The sequence below is a fragment of the Triturus cristatus genome, chromosome 3_2 (assembly GCF_964204655.1).
Source record: "Triturus cristatus chromosome 3_2, aTriCri1.1, whole genome shotgun sequence".
NCBI classification, from domain to species: Eukaryota; Metazoa; Chordata; class Amphibia; order Caudata; family Salamandridae; genus Triturus; species Triturus cristatus.
This window is the reverse complement of record NC_140584.1, coordinates 138,968,464-138,988,467: the sequence shown is the minus strand read 5'-3', so window position 1 is coordinate 138,988,467 and position 20,004 is coordinate 138,968,464. Positions and strand designations below refer to the sequence as shown.

Below are 20,004 nucleotides of genomic sequence, written 5' to 3'. Positions count from 1 at the left end.
TTATAATGCTAAAATCGGGAGGCTTATTGCTGAGGCCGTGTACTGGATGCCACAGGCCACTTGCCACTGCAATTGTGATTTCATGGCTTGCACAAGTTTGTTGGATGGCCAAAATGCACTTGTTGATATGTCTTGCATAGTTATTGAATTCAAAACAGTAGATTCCCATTTCATTCACCCTCTTTGTGAAGGAAGGGCAACAAGGGTGAAGACCCTCAAACATCTGTGTCATGTCCTCATCAGGTCCAAACATTGTAGTGTGTAATTTAGAACTAAAGCACTTAGTCCCTTTAACTATAATAATCTAGTCAATAGCTGTGGAAATACAACATCAAACAATGCCTAGTTTCACCACCTAGGAAGTACAGTTCTTCTGTGTCCTCCTTGATTGGAAAAGGGGGTAATGTGTGCATCCATGCATCAGCCCTTTCCTGCCAGAGACCTAACAGACACATACTTTGAACAGTATTCATGAGTATAATGCTAGGATCTTATAGATTCAAGACAATGAAACGTCTTGCAACCAGGAGGAGAGTACGCTGAGAAAAAAAGACACACGTATTGACTAGTACTTTACCTACAAAGACACACTGTGTCATAGCTGATAAAGACAAAGACACGCATATTGACCAGGAAGGCTCGGACAGATAATTTAAGGCAAAGGAGATACTGTAGAAATTGTTATTTTTGAGGAGTTGGCTATATGAAGCGCTTGCTATATACATTTATTGCAGTTTAAAGAGCTGTGATGGTCACTAACATTACGTTAAATTTGATATGTTCTATCAAACTCGGATCAGTGAAAGGCTGGATTGGTCTGACCATGATCCAGAGTAGGAAAGATACTTTGATCTTAACCTACTGAGCTTTCTTACATGTTAGTTTCCATCCTCTGTGCCACCTCCCACAATCCCATGGCACATTTTGAAGGACCAATGACAAGGAAGTACTCCTATGACAGCTCAGGTTCTCCTCTGTCAATTAAACAGCAACCATATTTGCATATACGCTTCGCAAAAAGATCTCAACAAAAGTTCTGAGGCAGATTGGCAGATGTCCTTTCTGGGCACCTACAGTTCAAACCAATCCCAAGTGTGGTGCTAAAGTTCCCCTGTGGATAGACAAATATTCTCTTGGAGATATGTGTCCGTGTTTTAGACAATAGCTGATGGGTTTCTCGACCATTTACACCAGCACGCTGTTCATTTCATCTTGGTCATGATGCACACTTGCAGGAGAGTGGTATCCATAAGCTCTGAGATCAGAAAAAACTCAGTTTAAATTTTAGAAGGAGACGCGGAGCCTGGGATTCGGCCTGACTTTCAAGCAATGATTTAGCTACATTGAACATGGTGAGATACAATGAATCCCCTTTGATCCTCTATCAATAAAATATTTAGGCAGTCTTTTCATCAGCCCAGGTCCTGATCTTCATAAGTCTTTCAGAGAAGCTGTGCAGATCAAAGAAGATTAATTGCAAAATGTGCAGACACGGCTCGTCTACAAAATGGAAGGCGTCTCCACCGAGGCCTTCAGCTTGACATTACATTATGAAATCAATGGAATAGTAAGAGAAACCCTCCTCTTAGTCACTTGAAAGCTTTACATATTTCTGCTAAGCTCTTAGTACAGCAGGGATTTATTTCGTTGCAATTTTTCAGAACACTAAAATGTTTGTCATATTTCGAATTAGATCTGGTTTATTACCTACTGCAAGAGTCACTCAAACCTCGTCACCACTGTGTGCGAAGGTGGTTGCAATAAAATATCTTTCCTATATTCTATCTCCTGAAGTAAAACCCCCAGGGTTGCTGCGACAACGCATGGGACTTCAGGTTGACACAATTTTTTCGATAAGTTTGTTTGTGCTGTATGATCATAACTTCTTAAATAAAGTCAGATAAGGTTGTTTCAAAATCTTGGAAGATACTAAATCAATCACGTAACGCAAAGAGTATTTTAAACGTTTTCGTGTTCCATGGATCCATAGCCAGCCGTGATTTATATTAGATCACATTACATACAAACAAAACAGAATTCTCCTGGTTTCATGGCAGACAGGTGGACAACAATACGTCCGTCAAAACATATAATTGGAGAAATGAAGAGGTCGATTTTTTTTTCCTATCTATTTTATATCAGTTTCCAAAGTAAGGCAGCAATAGAAAAAGTGATCTGCAGAGGATTAGGGAATCATTTTGCGTCCTGAGCCACGACTGATTTCCTGTTTCAACGTTTCATGATTAAAAAGTTCAAAATACGGCAACCACCCAGTAATGGGGGTGTTAGAAATTGCCTTTTTGTGAAGTTTTGTGAAACTCCATGAAAAGTTCGCAATTAATGAAAAAATATGCTTTTAGAGTAGCAGTCAAAGTGGATTTTTAAAAAGTATGGGAACTGTGATGCTGTGTGCAATGTGGGCAGGTTCAAAAGGCGTGGGTAAAAAATAAAATACACGGTAAAATTTTTTGGTCTTCGACTTCAGATAAAATGCAATGCTTAAGCGCAAAATAAATACAACTTAATATAATCAGTGGGAAATGCCTCATGAAACCTTTATTTCATGCACTACAGAGGTCTATTTGTGTTACCAGAGGGCCACAGAATTGAATCCTGGTTGGGGCAGTAGAGAATGGTAAGTTTTGTATATTTAGTGCCAAGAGGTTCCTGCGTGTGACAGAAAGCACTGTGAATATGTAAGTATATGTAAGTCATTATTCTAAACTTGCAAAAAACAGAGTTTAAGATGGGCTTCTCCAAAATGTGCCAAAAGGTTTAAGATAACAAAAATACCTCCAAAATATAGATTTCAGTAATACCCAGACTGTACATAGTGCAGTTTTTTTTATAGCTGTCCATTAAAAGCACACCCCTGGCAGCTCAGCTGGTCACTCTCATGCAATAACCACTCAAAAATAATAGATCTGTGTCATCTATAAGCTTCAAATGATTCCATCGATTGAAGTCAATCCTGGGCATAAACACAATTTATATTAGCAGATTGAACAGTTGTGCACATTCCCTATTCTTTTAGGTGAGAGGGCATGTTTCATGTTTAGCTGTCTGCTCGCCTTCGGTTCCACAGCACAGGAGACTTTTTCAGCTGAAGCATTCAAATTGACAGAATATAACAATTTTTCTTAAATTAAAAAAGTATGGGCAAGTTTCTTAAATTTAAAAAGTATAGGTATGTCGTGCCCCTTTGATCCCACTCACTTCGCCCTCTTTTTTAAACTGAAATGGGATATGCTGGCTTCTCATATGACTTTTTTCACACAACTGCATAACTCGTTGGACTTCAGAAGGTTTACATTTACTATTCCCACTCCAGTCTGTGCAACAGTAGAGAAAGCGCTGGACTTCAGAGGGGTTACATTTACTATTCCCACTCCAGTCTGTGCAACAGTAGAGAAAGCATTTCCCTTCAGAGGGGTTACATTTACTATAACCACTTCAGTCTGTGCAACAGTAGGTAAATAATTGGTCTTCGGAGGGGTCAAATGTATTATTCCGACTCCAGTCTGTGCAACAGTAGGCAAAGTATTGGACTTTGGAGGGGTAAGATATACTATCCCCACTCCAGTATATGCAACAGTAGGGAAAGTGTTGAACTTAATAGGGGTTACATTTACTATTCTCACTCCTTTCCGTGCAACAGAAGGGAAAGTACTTCCCTTCACACACATTACAAATTTGAATAATACTTTTAATTTAGAACAAATGCAAAAGTCTTAATATGAGCATTATTAATTAACCCCCAAAATATATAGATACAAAATAAAAAAACAATTAAACAATCCACATGATAAAAAATCAATTTATATAATTGATAATCGATTAACTAATTCATTACCAATTAATAATTATTTGTTAATTAATTATTACCTACTTAACATATCATCCTATACCCCTACAATTTAGCAACCCATAACTAAAATATAAATAAAATGAATCAATATTACATAATGTACATAATGAATTAACAATTAGATAATTAATAATAAATACACAAGTGATAGTAAAATTATAAATTAATTACCTTTCCACCCTATATAAACCTAACTGCCCACACCTAGAATATAACTAATATATAAAGGTATTACACTCTTTGCATAAGTAATATTCAGTAAAAAAATGAAAAAGTCATTAATAATTATTTGTTAATTATTACACAATTAACTTCCCACCCCATACCCCAGCAGCCCACAACTAATTACTATTAGCTATTAAATAAAATAATTATAAGTCACTTAAAATCACAAACTATATTTTGAAATGTTATTAATAATTATACAAACAACAATAGCACATAAAGTAATATATGAATGAAAACATATTAAGATAATTTAAGAACAATATTTTTCCAAATATAATATTAGAAACGATATTAATAAAAACGCTATTCTTAACAATGGTATTACTTACCTGAGAAAATCGATATTGTTTTTTTTTTCTACATTATTTTTACTGAGCAGAGCAGATGGGCAATTTATACAATATACAATAATCAATGATCGGGAATAAAAAAAAGCAACTTTAAAAAAGACATGCAAAGTCTGGTAAGATCTTTTGATCAATAACATTATCAGGAAACAACAGAAAACAAAGCTCCTACTACCATGATTTCTAAAGTGCTAACAGTGTTAGATGTTAAAATACAGCAGGGTTAACCAATTGCATACATTATTGTTGTTGTTTACCTTTACCCCCCCAATACAGTTCGTATTCATTAAATGAATAAACATTCTATCTAATCAAGAAAAACCCCAGCTACATTAAAATACCATTGTGTCTCCCCTTAAACATATAAAAAGAAAGTATCTGGTGCTAACATTCCTAACATCCTAATTTCAAAAGTGCTAACAGTGCTAAATACTAAAATATTGTGGGGTTAAACATCATTATTGTTGTTGTTTTCCCTTTGCCCCCCCCCCAATATAAATCGTATTCATTAATTGAGTAAACATTCTATCTGGGAAAAGAGCCCTGCAGCTTAAAAGTGCAATCGTGACTATCCTTGAGCATTAAAAAATAAAGTGCCAGTGCTAAAGTGCTAAGTATCGGTCATAGATTCCCAGATATAGGAGAATTTCCAAACATTAGTAAACTTTTTCATTACCCCAACTCTTTTGGTTCACCCAGTTTGAGTAAAATGGTACATCTGAAGACCTCCAATTTTGGAGGATTAGGGAACAAGCTACTAGGGAACAGATCGCTGTGTATGTCTTTTCGGCTTTGGTCAGATGAGACATTTTTTTTATGTTTAAAGTATTTTATTGTCACATCCAAACTCAGACACAGCAATACAAGATCGGCAAATGAAAAGGAGCAAAAGTCCGGCATGACACTTCATTTCAATACAAACGTCCCCGCCCCCCCGCCCCCCCAACGCCCCACCTAACTCCCCCCCACCCACCCCACCCACCGTCCAGTGCGCTACTAACATACTGCCCATCTCCTAAAGCTATAGGTAATTGGGGAGAAGGGTCTCGTCCCTCTCACTGATCTGGCGCTAGCGGACTCGTAAGCCGCAGGAGGCGAAGGTACCTCGGACAGGTAAGCTCCCTAAACTCTGTGAGCAGCAGAGAGTGGAATGGTTGCCACAGGTCATTAAATTGCGTTACATCCCCTGCAATCACCAAAGGCAATTTCTCCATCCCCAGCACGTGCCAAAGTCTGTGGAGCCAGCCCGTTATCGTGGGCACCGTGTCCGTACGCCAGTATAGCAAGATATTCTGAACTACAGAGCCGAGTGCAATGGCGATCTGCCTGCCTCTTCTAGACTTGAGGGGATACATTAGATCATTTGGGAGTCCTAGCAGGGTATATGCCGGGAAGCGCGGGAGCTCTATGCCGAAATGGACATCAATTTCGTCCAGCACTTCCTTCCAGTATCCAGTTAAGAGGGGACAGTCCCAGAGAATGTGCGTGAGTGTGCCCCGTTGCCCGCACCCTCGCCAGCATGTGCCTGTCTTACTATGATCGAACTCATTGATCCGCTCAGGCGTATAATACCAGTAAGTGGACACTTTAGTGAAAGTATCAGTGAGGCCCATATGATATGCTGAGTGGCGCGACCTATAAGATATTTGGTCCAAGTCCTTGGGGCTCAGTGTCCTCCCAAGCTCCCGTTCCCATCTAGTCCTCCCTGGATTGTGGAAATGTGTCGAAGGTAATTGCAAAAACTTATACATGTCCGAGATTAGTTTCGAGTCCGATGTGCGGGACAACAGCCATCTCTCACACGGCAAGAGCCTCCTGTCCGCCACATCCCTCACCTGTGGCTGAAGGGCCCAATGCCGAACCTGCATATACCGGTGTCTCTCCGTTTCGGGGAGCGAGAAGTCCTGCCGAAATTGCGTGAACGGGATGACCCCCTCGGGGCCATACAGGTGGCATAATGCTCTGCAGCCAGCCTGCCGCCAATGCGTGAAGGCTCCCTTCCCCATCCCAGGGGTGACGGCAGGATTATCCACTAGCGGCGAAAGCGGCGAGGGAAAGGTGGTGAGGTCATATCTAAGGTAGGTCGCATCCCAGACCCGCAGAGGCACCCTAGTTATGAAAGAGGCGTAGAGGTTCCTAGGCCGGTGGGACCGGTGCAGGAACGGTATCTCCTGCAGAGGTCGCCCCGCCACCGCCTGGTCCTGGAAAAGCCAATGCTTATCCGACTCCCACCGGCACCATTCGACCAAGTACCTCAATTGCGCCGCCTGAAAGTATTTACGGAAGTCGGGAATACCTAGGCCTCCAGCGTCCGGAGACAAGAGGGAGAGGGTCCTACATAGCCTAGGCTTTTTCCCCTGCCAAATAAACCGGGCCACGTCCGACTGCAACTGCTGTATCCACCCCTTAGGCGGCGACATCGGCAGGGCCCTGAATAAGTAAAGTACTTGCGGCAGAATCGTCATCTTGACGGCAGCAATCCTACCCATCCAGGCAAGAATGCCGCGATTCCAGCGGCCTAGCTCGCTCTTGATCTTGGCCCCTAAGGCCGAGTAATTGGCCGAAACCATGGCCGACAACGTAGGAGCAATCTGAATCCCTAAGTATGGTATCGCCTCAGAGGACCAAAGCAACGGGAACCGGTTCTGCAAATACGCCTTAGTATCAGGCGCCAGGGAGATGTCCGAACCCACCGACTTCCCCATATTTACTTTAAAGCCCGAGACCGCGCCGAACGCCGCCAGTTCTTCCATACAGGCTGGAAGCGATGTCCGGGTGTAGCCAATGTAAAGATGACATCATCGGCGTAGAGACTGATCGCGTGGGTAAAGCCTCCCATCTGTATCCCCTCCACCGCCGGCCGTGTCCGCACCCGTTGAGCAAACGGCTCCATGTAGAGAGCAAAGAGCAAGGGCGAAAGCGGGCAGCCCTGCCTGGTGCCTCTCTCGATGGGGAAGGCTGCAGAGGTGTGACCGTTAACCCGGACCACTGCCGAGGGCTCCCTATAGCAATTAAGGACCATGGTACGAAACCGTTCTCCTACACCCGCCTTCACCAGCACCTGTTCCAAGAAGGGCCAATGCACACGATCAAACGCTTTTTCTGCGTCAACCGTGAGCATCATCCTCTCGCCCGGAATCCGGGACGCCTTTTCCAGCAGGTGGACCACTCGCTTCGTGTTATCCACCGTCTGCCGCCCCGGAACGAAACCCGCCTGATCCGGGTCGACAAGGCCAGGTAGATAAGGCACCAGGCGGCTTGCCAATATTCCAGTATAGAGTTTCAGGTCGACATTCAGGAGAGAAATCGGCCGATAAGATCCACAGTGTTTAGGATCTTTCCCCGGCTTGGGGATGACTGTGACGGAAGCCCTCAGGAGGTCAGGTGAGATGGCTCCAGGTTCCGCGAAGGAGTTGAAGAGGCGGGCGAGGACGGGGGCTAACGACCCGCAGAACATCTTATAAAAGAGGGCCGAGTAGCCATCTGGGCCCGGTGCTTTGCCATGCTTGAGTCTGGCAATGGCTGTCACCACTTCCTCTATGCTAATGGCCCTGTTCAGGTGGTCCGCCTGTACGGGATCCAGGGAGGGCAGAGTGACCGAGTCCAGATAGGAGGTCATAGCCGGTACAGCCGGCGGGTCACCCGCGTAGAGGTTCCCGTAAAACCCCCAGAACGCGGCCGAGATGCCGGCATCATCCGCCACTGCAACGCCCGAGGGATCAGTGAGTTCCCTCACCAGCTGGCTCTGCCGGGTGGCCCGGAGTTTATTGGCCAAAAGTTTGCTACATCGATCGCCCCCAGTATAAAAAGCGTGGCGCAATCGGAGGGCCGCATATTCCGCCCGGTCCACATCCAAGGCGGCAAGCAGTTTCCTCGCTTCTTTGAGCTGCCGCCAAATCCTCGGAGCCCCCGTTCTGCGGTGGATCAACTCCAGCTCCCGGACTCTATCAGTAAGCTCGTCCCTCTTTATCTTGCGCTCCCTATTTTCGGCCGTGGAGATGGACAAGAACTCCCCCCGGAGGACCGCCTTCAAAGCTGCCCACTGGGTGGCTCTGGTGGTATCTGTGTTATCATTGTGTGCCAAATATTCCCTAAGTACCTGCTCGATACGATCCGTTACCGTTTTCCTGTGTAGTAGAGTATCCCGGAGGCGCCAAACCCTTGCCGTGGCGGCAGACGGCGGCAAGCGAAAGGAGGCCTCAACAGGGGCATGATCCGACATGGAAATAACCCCCATGTCCACGGCGGACGCCAGGGCCTGGGCCGGGGAGGTGACCAGGAAGTGATCAAGCCTCGCATAGGTCTTGTGCGCGTGGGAGTAGTAGGAGTAATCCCTGGCTGCTGGGTGCATCTGGCGCCAGAGGTCCCGGAGGTCCACCTCCGCAAGGCTGGCCCTACAACCAGCTGAAAGTTCCCCCACTTGCGGGGAACGCTGCACCGATCTGTCGAACGCCAAATCAAAGACCATGTTAAGGTCGCCCCCGAGGATAACATGCCTATCCGGCGAGGCCGAAATCTCCTCCACCGCAGACAGCAAGAACCGCTCCTGTTTATCATTGGGGCTATAAAGGGAGCCTATCGTGAATGTAATGCCCCCCACCCGGAACCTATGCGCCAACAGCCTCCCTTTTATTTCTGCAAATTTGTGGAGGTGTTCCCCCCGGAAATGTCGAGCCACCAGAATCGCTACCCCGGCGGTCTTGGCAGTACCGGAAGAAAAGAACTGCGTCGGAAATTTACAAGACCGTAGCCTATGTGTATCCTGTGGTAACAGGTGGGTTTCCTGAAGGAGGCAGATGTCCGCCTGAGCGTTTTCTAACAAGGAAAGCACCGCTCGTTGTTTAACTGGATTGTTCAGACCCCTGACATTCAAGGTCACGATCTTAAGGGTATGGGGAGGCATAGTAAGAATTGCGTAGAAAGGCGTGAGTGTCCAGCGCGGTGATCATAATGGGCGGGCACACTCCCCCCAACTCAAACCACAAGTCAGTCTCCCAAGAACAGTATGCAAAGCCTCTCCCCCCTGCGCAGCGCAGCCCAGTGCCACTCTCCAGCCCCAATGTGTCCAGGTCTCCCCCCACACACCCGCCAACCTCACAACCCACCTCCCCGTGCGCCCCCCCATCGACACAAAGCAAGACAAAGTGGGGGAACTCAGGCAAAGCAACAAATCCTAGCACAGCGCACTGGACAACTCCCTCCCCCACACCCAACTCCCACGACCCCCCCGGCACCCCAACACCCCAAAACAACCCCTTCCAAACCCAAAACACTGTCCCCGTCCCCCCGAGAAAATTGTCCAAGTCCAGTCCCGAAGGGCCAAGTCTTTGGTAAAGTACTCCAGTGGACGTCCAGCCACCGAACACCCCCCCCGCCCCCGCCCCGATCCGGCCCCCAAACCTGCTGAGTGTTGAAGGCTGTGAAGATCTCCCCCGGAGCAAACCTACGCCGTTAGCGCCGTGTCAGCTAGTCCAGTATTCTCCGCCACCTCAGACACCGCCTCCGCCATGCTGGCTCTGATGGTGGGCGAGTCCGGTCTCGTCAGTGGTGCCGGAGTGTGCCGCCTCGACACCCGCTGCCATCCATCACTGCCGGCACGCCCCCGCCGCCGCGGAGCTGCGTCCCCCTCCGGTGCTGATATGCCCAAGACTCCGCACGTTTCCTGCAGTGACCGTAGTTGATGCATAGCGCCATTCCATCGGAATATGAGCCTGAACGGGTGGCCCCAAGCATATGGTGTTTCGTGCGATCTCAGGAAGTCTGTGGCGATTTTGAACGCTTTCCGTTTCTGGAGCGTGATTGCGGACAGATCCTGATACAAGGCAACTGGGTGGCTCCGGAAGGTGAGGGGTTGCCTCCTCCGGGCTTCCGCCAGGATGCGTTCTTTGAGCGGAAAGTCCGGGAGATAGGCCAGAATGTCTGGGGGCGGCAACGACGCCCTGCGCCGTGGCCCTACTCGATGCGCTCTGTCTATCCGTATAGGGAACCCCGCCGGCTCCCCCAGCACCTCTCGGAATAGATCCTGCAGGTACCCCGCCACATCCGTCCCTTCCTCTGTGAGTGGAACGCCTCTGACCCTGATGTTGTTGCGTCGCGACCGGTTTTCGAGGTCCTCAGCGTGCGCTTGGAGGTCGATCTGCTGATCCCGTAGGCGTAGCACCTCTTGCTGCAGACGTTCGAGCTCCTCATCCCTGTTCCGTCCGGTGTCCTCCATCGTGGCCACCCGCTCTCCCAGGCTGTCCACTTCCCGCCGGACCTCCCGCACTTCGCTGGCCACCTCCTTCTTCAGGGCTTGGAAGTCCTCCCGCAGGGAGCCGAAAAGGGATTCCATGAATGATCTTGTGATCGGAGGCTCCCCATCATCGGCGACTCGCGACCCGCCGGAGGGGCCAGGCGATGGCTGCCCCCGGTCGGCTCGCTGCTGATTCCTACCCAGTAGTTCGGGGAGGGTGCGGTCCCCCTTCCGTCCTCCTTTGCTGCCCGCCATGAGCTCCGGGAAACCGCGCTGATTGCCGCTTCTGTGCCACAGAGGCCTCACGCAGGCTCCTGCCCCGCCCCAGCGTCTCCGGGGCCCCGGTCGTCCTCCTTCGCGTCATCTCTCCGCGGCGCCTCTGCTGAAGCGCGCCTGTGGTCCGCTTGTGTGCCCCTCTGGGCTCCCTCCGCTCACCTCTGTGCTCGTGGTGCAGCTGCCACCGCCGGGCGCCCCCCGCACCCGGGCCGTCCACCGCGTACCCTACGGTCTCAGGACTCGCCAGGGGCAACACGTAGGGCGTGGGCCGTCCCTCCTGACTCTGGCTCCCGTGTGCGTGAGGCAGGTCCCGCCTGGCACTCCTCTCAGTCTACAGTGCCCATCTAACCCCGAAGCGGGTCCCAAGGGCTGCGGGGCAAGGTACAAAGGGGGGGGGTAGGCCCCTGCAGCCGCCTCCCCCGCGATCCAGCGGCCAGATCCCCGGGCCGCAGCGCCGGCGTGCGCACGTGTCGTCCACAGACCCCTGTCCACTGTGTTACCTCTGGGCTGGGGGTCTGCACCGCACTCTCGGGGCCGCGTCCCGTGTCGCACCACTGCCAGCTCCTCCGCTGTAAGCACCTCGCTTGGCTGGTAAGTGCCCCTCCGATCTCTGCCAGGACACAGGGGTGCCGCCTAACTTGCCCACCAGGCGCGTATGCAGTGTTCCAGCGTTTTCCAGCCCCCGGGGGCGGGGCTCCGCCCCCCCCGGATCCGATCACGCTCTTCTCGGGCCGTGCCTCTGTGGGCTCCAGTCTGGGCCATTACCCGGTCCCCGGTGGTTGTGTGGGCCGTCCGTTCGCCTCTCGGCCTGTCGCCTCTGCAAAGCCGGGCGTTGTCCTCGACAGGCGTCCGGGTCCTCAGCTCCCTGCGCCGGCTCAGTGCTCCGCCCTCTCTCGGCCGCTCTTTCCGGTCCGCTCCGGCGGGTGCCGCGGGCCTCCCCCGATCTCTCCGAGGGCTAGGCAGCCCCCCCCGCACCCCGGAGTCTCGGCTCGCGATTCCCCGCACCTCCAGGGGAGATTCAGCGGTTAGGCGCGGTCTAGGGCCTCACGGAAGCGGGAGCTGGCGGAGAAGCCGTCCGCTCACCTCGCCATCTTGGCCACGCCCCCCAGACCTTTTTTTAGAGATGCCAAAAAGAGCCACTGCGGCCTCGGGGTCAAGCATCCTATTAATTGCCTGGCTTATTGATGAAAAGATCTTGCGCCAAAAAGTTTCAAGTTTCGGACATGTAAAAATATATGGAGCCAGTCACCCCCCCCTCCAGTCTGACAATAAAAGCATTTATTTTCCACTCCCGGAAAACATTTATTAAGAGCTTTCGGGGTGAAATAGGCCAACCACCGGGATAAAAAGGCCATCCTTTTAAAATTGGCTGCTCTGAGAGCCTTACTTCCTAGCTGAGCTATATCCTCCCTCATGGGTTCTTCAACCAGGGGGGACTCTTCACTTTTTCTCAGTAAGGTATATCAATTTCCCACCTCCTTCAATTTGGCTTTGTATAAGGCGTTAGCCTGTACTGATGGCATCCCACATGACAACAGATTATATTTATTTACAAAGTTTACAATCTGGAGATACTCCAAAAACCCCAGTTTTAGTCGATTATCAGATCTATCTAAGACCTCTTGCCAGGTGATTGGTTTCTGTGAGGTAAGAAAGAGACCCAATTCTCCTAGACCGCAGTCCTTCCATGTTTTGAGCCTGCTGGAGTGGATTTGAAGCCCAAAGATTTTACACTCCTCTAATTTTAAATAATAAAAGCCAGCAAACCCGGCTTGTTTAAAAAAGGACTGTAGTCTATAGGAGAAATATCGGACAGTCTGGTATCGAGTCTTTTTTGGTAATTTAGCTGTTTTTAAAAATGTAGGAACTTGCTATCCAGACTCTCTGGGTCATTCTGTCATAGAAAAATATATCTAACAGACCATTAGGTTCCAGTAAACGTGCTGACAAATCTAAGATCGCTGCCATATAGTAAGTATGAATATTTGGTAGCGCTAAACCCCCCTGAGCGGTTCCCAACTGTAATATGGGCAGCTTAACCCTAGAAGCTTTCCTATTCCATACAAAATCCCTGGTCATTGACTCAATCTCTTTAAAGTAATGGGAATTATTCTTAAGCGGTACATTAATAAAAAGGAAAACCAATAAGGGAAGAATAGACATTTCAATGAGTGCTATGGGGCCAATCAGATTCAACGGTAGAAGAGTCCACCTGTCGAGCATAATTGGTATTTTGTTACGCATCGCTAAATAGTTCAAACTAAATAATTGTTCAAATTGATTGGAGACCTAAATACCCAAATATCTAATAGGTTCTGCCTTCAGGGATTGGGATTTTAAATTTAAGGGTAAAAAATTGCAGTCCTCATTCGGTATTAAACCTCGGTTTTGTTTTGATTTATTTTATATGCACCAATCAATTCAAATTAACTGAATTTGTGCAGCGCCTGATCGAGATTTTGTTTGTCAGGACCAGATATAGGATTATATCATCTGCGAATAATTTTAATTTCGCCATTCCTTCTATTGGAGGTTTAATTTCAGGGTTTTCCACGAATTCTTATAGCTAAGGGCTCAATAAAAAAGGTAAACAGGATGAGGGACATCGGACAGCCTTGTCTGGTGCCCCGATTAATATTTATTGCCCCTATGGTAGTGGCATTTACTACCACACGGGCTTGGGCACATTGATAGATGTTATTCAACATATTAATTATCTGAACAGGAATGCCAAATTTATGCATGCCAAAAAAAAGTGCCTCCCAGTTTACTAGGTCGAACGCCTTTTCGGCGTCGACCATCGTAACTAAAGTTGGAGTTTTATTATTTGTAGAAACATCAAGGGCCTGTATCAAAAACCCAGTATTAGAGGACATTGACCTCCCTGCCACAAACCTGGACTGATCAGGATGAATTAAAGCCTGGGCAATCAGGGTAAAGCATAGAGCCCATATTTTCATTAAAATCTTAAAATCAGCGTTAAGGAGGCTGATCGGCCTATAAGAATTAACATCCTTATGATTCTTCCCTTTTTTGACAAAACTTAGGATGATAGACTCCTTAAAGCTAGGGGTAACAGTGCCCCCAATCTAACTATATTAAATTGTTTCACCAAAAAGGGAGTCAGTTCTTTGAAAAAGATTTTATAAAATTCAATTGGGAGGCCATCTGCTCCACAGGCTTTCGCCCCTGCAATTGATTTCACCGTACGTAAGATTTCTACAACCAAAATATCGTGCACAAGTTGTTCAGCTAACGGCCCGGGCAAAACTGGGAGATTAACTTCATCAAAATATTTGTGAATTTGTCCCAATCCTACTTCATTTTTTGTAGAGTAAAGCTGTGAGTAATGTTCCATAAAAACTAGAACTATACCGTCTTTATCCCTTATAATATCTTGGGTCTTTGGATCAACAATTTCTGATGTCAAGGCTTTCTCCGGTTTGGTTTTTGTTTGCCCTGCAAGCATTTTTCCCACCATTTGACTCTCCTCGTAAACTTGTTGTTGGAAGGTTCTGCAGCTATGAATTTCTTCAATTAAAAAGAACTCTTTTAATGCAAGCTTCACCCTTTCTAGCTGAGTCCCGGCTTCTCCACTCCCCTGGGGCTGAATATCTCTGGAGCTCATTGCATTATCTACCGCCTGTTGGAGTTGATTAATCTTGTCCTGCCTTTTTTTGACTGAGTGGCTGAGTGCACAATCATCTGCCCCCGAATGGCTGCCTTAAACCTGCCCCAGACTGAAAGAATTTCTGCCTGTAATGACAAACCTTAGATCTCCCCTGGACCAAGGAATGTACCGTCACTTTCCCAGGGAGAGAATATCAGTTCCAAACTTATGGAATATAACATATACACAGCACTTCCTAAGGTGGGCAAACTTTCAACACTCCCCCAAAGGCAAGGCAAGAAAACAATATATACACAGACTTTGCACATCACTTGCCAGGATTAGACCAACTTCCTATAACACAATTACCTGCTAGAAGGGAATTCACCCATCCTTCTACAACAGAATACTTGGCCAAGAAGAGTCCACACCTCCTGCTACAAGGAAAAGACGAATTGGTATATCTGGGATGTATTTATTTGTAAACAGCACCACACAGTAAGCCAAATGCACCTAACATAGCAGACTCTAACATATCAATAGTATGATTGAAACCCGATCAAGGCAAATATATATATGTAGAAATATATATATGTATGGATATAAGAATCAGAAAATAAGAAGGAAAGGAAAGAATTCAGAAAAGAATCAAGAGACAGTTAGTAGCAGAGACACCTCACCAAATGCACCATCATTTCACCCCGCTTTGCTCAAGGGGAGTCCATTGCTTGAACCGGGTGAAAGCTCAGCGGTGACACCAGCCTCTACTCTTCCATGACAGCACTTCTGCTCCACGGATGAACTTCCACCAAACCAGTGTAGACTCCCCTTTTTAATACACATTCAAACACAGCGAAGCTTCTAGCAAACTGCACCCCCTAGTTCTCATGAGAGCCCGTACCAGCCTGCTTCAAGGTCACAGCAACGGGTTGATCAGGCCCTCGCTATGGCTACGAGTCAAACCATGTACATTCCTCTGATAAGAACCAGTTCTCTCTAGTCAGTAAAATGCGAAAAACAGGAACAAAGATCAGACCATGCCCTCCCCACTTTGCAGCTTCGTGCAGGCACAGAGTTAGTTAAGCCATGCACACAAAGGCCCAAAGCAAGAATGGAATCAGAAAAGCAAGGATGCACCTATCAACACCTATAATTCTCATCCACACAATTTACAAGCACCACTGTGCACACAGAAAAGTTTGAATCAAGGTAAAGTCAGAAGGCAGAATGACATTAGACCACGTCAAAGCCAATAGGTCAAAGTCATAATTCACCTAACCCAAATAACATTATACACTTAATCCCTCAGTTTACAACATTGAGCACATGTGTGCACCACCACCCACAAGACTGCACCTCAACATCCCATACCTTCTATTCTTGGAAAGACTATTCCACGAAAAGACAGAAGAAAAGCAGGCATATGCAAACCCATCCTACATTAAGGCTAAGGTAACATAACACACTTAAGTCAGAACAGAATTGTGGTGGTTGAGGGTCATCATAGGGTGTCAGACCACAAAAGTGGCTGATTCACTACATTGCACCCCATGACCCTCGATCATCACCATTCACATATGTCAAAAACAAAATCCTCAACTAAAGGCACAACTATGAATGAAGCACTGCATCTCCTAACTGCAAAAATGTAATCATTACAAAGCAAATAGCAACTGTATATCATAACTGAAAAACAAAACTATCATTGAAGCCCCTCATATCTCAATTGAAAGCAAAACCATTTAAAACCACATGTCTAAATTGAAAGGCACAGCTACTAAAAAGCACATGTCGAAACAGCAACTCATGTGTTGAAGTGGCTACACAAAAATACATAAGTCAAAACAAATCATGACTAAAAAGCAACTATGATCGAAATGCTCCATTGCAAACCTGAAAAACTCATCAAAAGTATATAAGAATCACTTTCGAGCAAATAAAGTCTGCATTCTCTAAATACATATAGAAGCAATAACTCAGGTGCATCTAGAAATAGCTCATAGATATCTGGATACATGTTGAATGGATACACAAAATAAATGAATCAAGCTTTTGAATGCTCCTAATGCCTCTAATGGTTAAACTGGAAACTCCACTGCCAAACTCATATATTGTAGCAACAGCTACAGGTTATTACTGTTCACTAACTTAGAAAATATCTACTCTGATCGCTGCAAAGCGTCTCTATTGGTCTCCATCCCTAAAAACAAAAACAGTCCTTCTGTGTGAAAAAACACACAGCCGTCTTCCATCGCATCTGAACTTCACGTTGATAAAACAGTTCTGGCAAAGCACATCCTGTAGTTCCCTCTTTTGTCTTTTTTTTTTTCTTCACAGTCACGCAAGCAGTCACCCCGTGTGAAAGACACACAGCCTTCAAGCATGTAAAGTTGACCTGACGTGAAGGAAATAGTTCCACTCTTTGCTAATCCCTCTTTGCTTGGAAAGAAGCAGTCCATCTTGCTCTCCGGTATATATCTGCATCTGTATCGCCTTGACAAGGGAGGACCCCATCCAGTCTGGTCAGCCACAGGCATCAGCCGCCACCGTCTGGTCTGGCGATCACTCCAGGCTTGGGGGGGGGAGGAAAGGGGGAAGGGGAGGTGGGAGGGGGGGGAGAAGGAGGGCCCCACTCACACGGGAGAAGGGAGTCCCACTCACATGCGAAGAACTGGGCGAATCTGAAAAAGAAACAAGCCTCACTCTTCTTTCAAAAAACATTTTTCAAAAGCACACTTTCTGTCTTACATTTCTAAAAATATAATATTTTCATTTCCGTCTACATAGCTATCCTCTAGCTCTGGGGAATTATCAAAGAATTCTACCAACGCTTTAGCCTCTGAATTCTTGGTAAAATCTCTCTTTTTCTATACACAGCAAGAAGGGCTGGGGCAGACTCCTTCTCTCACTTCTCTCACTGCACCCCTCACAGGTGCTGCCCCCCTTCACAAATCTCTGCGGACACCAAATGGCCCCTCGCCAAAAATAACAAGCAGAGACTTCTCTGCTGTCTCCAGCTTGCACCTTATCTCCTTCAAGGCCAAGTGCCTTGCGCTCCTGCCAACTTTCGTCTGCTCCTATCTGCTCTGCGACTCTCCTCATGGGGGGGGGGGGGGAGGAGGAGAACCTGCGCCTTAGCAAGCCTCCCAAACATCAATCTGAAAGACGCTTTCAAATGAACAACTCTTTACATGTCTGAGAGGAAAAACAGCTTTAACCTCTCCTGACCTCGAGCAAGACTTCACATTCTTTAATCTGAAAATGCTCCCCCATTCTGTCTAATTCAAGCAAATTCTTAACTGTCATTAGTCTATCACCTCATGAGAAAAAAAAACTAAACTGCTCTTGACATATCAAAAAGTAAAAAGCATTGACAATATCAAAAGTTACATATCAAGTCCCATGCTACTTCTGTAACAATATCTGGGACAGCATCAGTCAAAGAAGGTATATATTTGTTCAGTTAATAATAATCAACTATCATGCGCCAAGTATTGTCACCACCTCAATCTGTCAAGCCCTGAATGATCTCACTGATCCCTTCACGCCCATCTGGCATTCTGTACTGTTTCAAATTAATTTCCTTTGTAACATGGGGCACCTTTACTTGGAAATCTTGTGTTTCAAACTCCACCTCAGGACCTTCTATTAAATCCTGTGCAAACTGTTTTTCTGTCTCTACATGCCACTTAATAACCATTGCAATCTCCCATAGGCAAACCACATTTTCTCTAACTCTGATCTGTCCAGTATCATTTGGTGCGCAAACGCACAACATCATCTGCATTTGTCCGGCATCTGAATTTAAAAGTGACCATTTCTTTCCCTGCACTTCTCTGTAATCATTGTACACAATCTGCTGTTCACATTCAAAATCATATTGTTGCATTTCTCTTTCGAAGCAAAATGTATCATTCTCTGTCATGTCTAATTTATGTCCGCAACCGGTGATCATTAAGCCTAAAACATTAGTCTGTTTACTTTCTTGCACATTCCTTTGTGGCTGAAAAAGCTCCGCAGAAAAATTAATTAAAACCGTCTGTGAGGCTCGTAGACTGACTGCATTCTCTGTAACATTTATCACATCTGAATCATTCTGGCTGGTCAAAGTAAACAGCTTCACAGCCTGGTACACGTTTAATTCTGTCTTCAAAGATATCTTTTCAAACTGGGCATCAACTAGCTCTGTTTTCAACTCACTACGTTCTTTTAGCAAATGCTCACATGTTTGATGCATATTAACCAACACATTTAAAATAACACCGCTGTCTCTGTCTAAAATGTCATTAATCTCCTGCTGATTAACACCCTTCATTGCAACTCCGGAGTCTGGAATCTCAAGGGAGTCCCGCGCATCAGGAGTATGCTCTGACATCTTACATTCACTTTGCAACTGCAAACATTTGATATGCATTCCTTAACAAATACTTGAAAGGGATCCAGCCCTTTCTGCCTCACGTAGCAAGCTATTTATAAGCACTTTTTACAAAACACACTTAAACACACAGAAACACCAATTCTAACTCAGCACAATTAGCTCACTTCACGAGCCAGCACATCATATGGGCTACCCCCATGCAAATAAATCAATTGATATCTAAGAGTCTGCTTTCAATTTCTAAAAAACATATTTCTTCCCCTTTTAAATCAATGTTCAGATCCTGCAACCGACTACGCCAAAAATGTAATGACAAACCTTAGATCTCCCCTGGACTAAGGAATGTACCGTCACTTCCCCAGGGAGAGAATATCAGTTCCAAACTTATGGAATATAACATATACACAGCACTTCCTAAGGTGGGCAAACTTTCAACACTCCCCCAAAGGCAAGGCAAGAAAACAATATATACACAGACTTTGCACATCAATTGCCAGGATTAGATTAGACCAACTTCCTATAACACAATTACCTGCTAGAAGGGAATTCACCCATCCTTCTACAACAGAATACTTGGCCAAGAAGAGTCCACACCTCCTGCTACAAGGAAAAGACGAATTGGTATATCTGGGATGTATTTATTTGTAATTAGCACCACACAGTAAGCCAAATGCACCTAACATAGCAGACTCTAACATATCAATAGTATGATTGAAACCCAATCAAGGCAAATATATATATATGTAAAAATATATATATGTATGGATATAAAAATCAGAAAATAAGAAGGAAAGGAAAGATTTCAGAAAAGAATCAAGAGACAGTTAGTAGCAGAGACACCTCACCAAATGCACCATCATTTCACCCCGGTTTGCTCAAGGGGAGTCCATTGCTTGAACCGGGTGAAAGCTCAGCGGTGACACCAGCCTCTACTCTTCCATGACAGCACATCTGCTCCACGGATGAACTTCCACCAAACCAGTGTAGACTCCCCTTTTTAATACACATTCAAACACAGCGAAGCTTCTAGCAAACTGCACCCCCTAGTTCTCATGAGAGCCCGTA

At 46.2% G+C, this 20,004-nt stretch overlaps 1 protein-coding gene across 1 annotated transcript in view; it reads left to right on the top strand.

Annotated features, from left to right (window-relative positions):
* Positions 1–20,004, top strand: part of DRD2 (dopamine receptor D2) — a 1,132,644-nt gene that overhangs the window by 268,134 nt on the left and 844,506 nt on the right. The window lies entirely within an intron of this gene.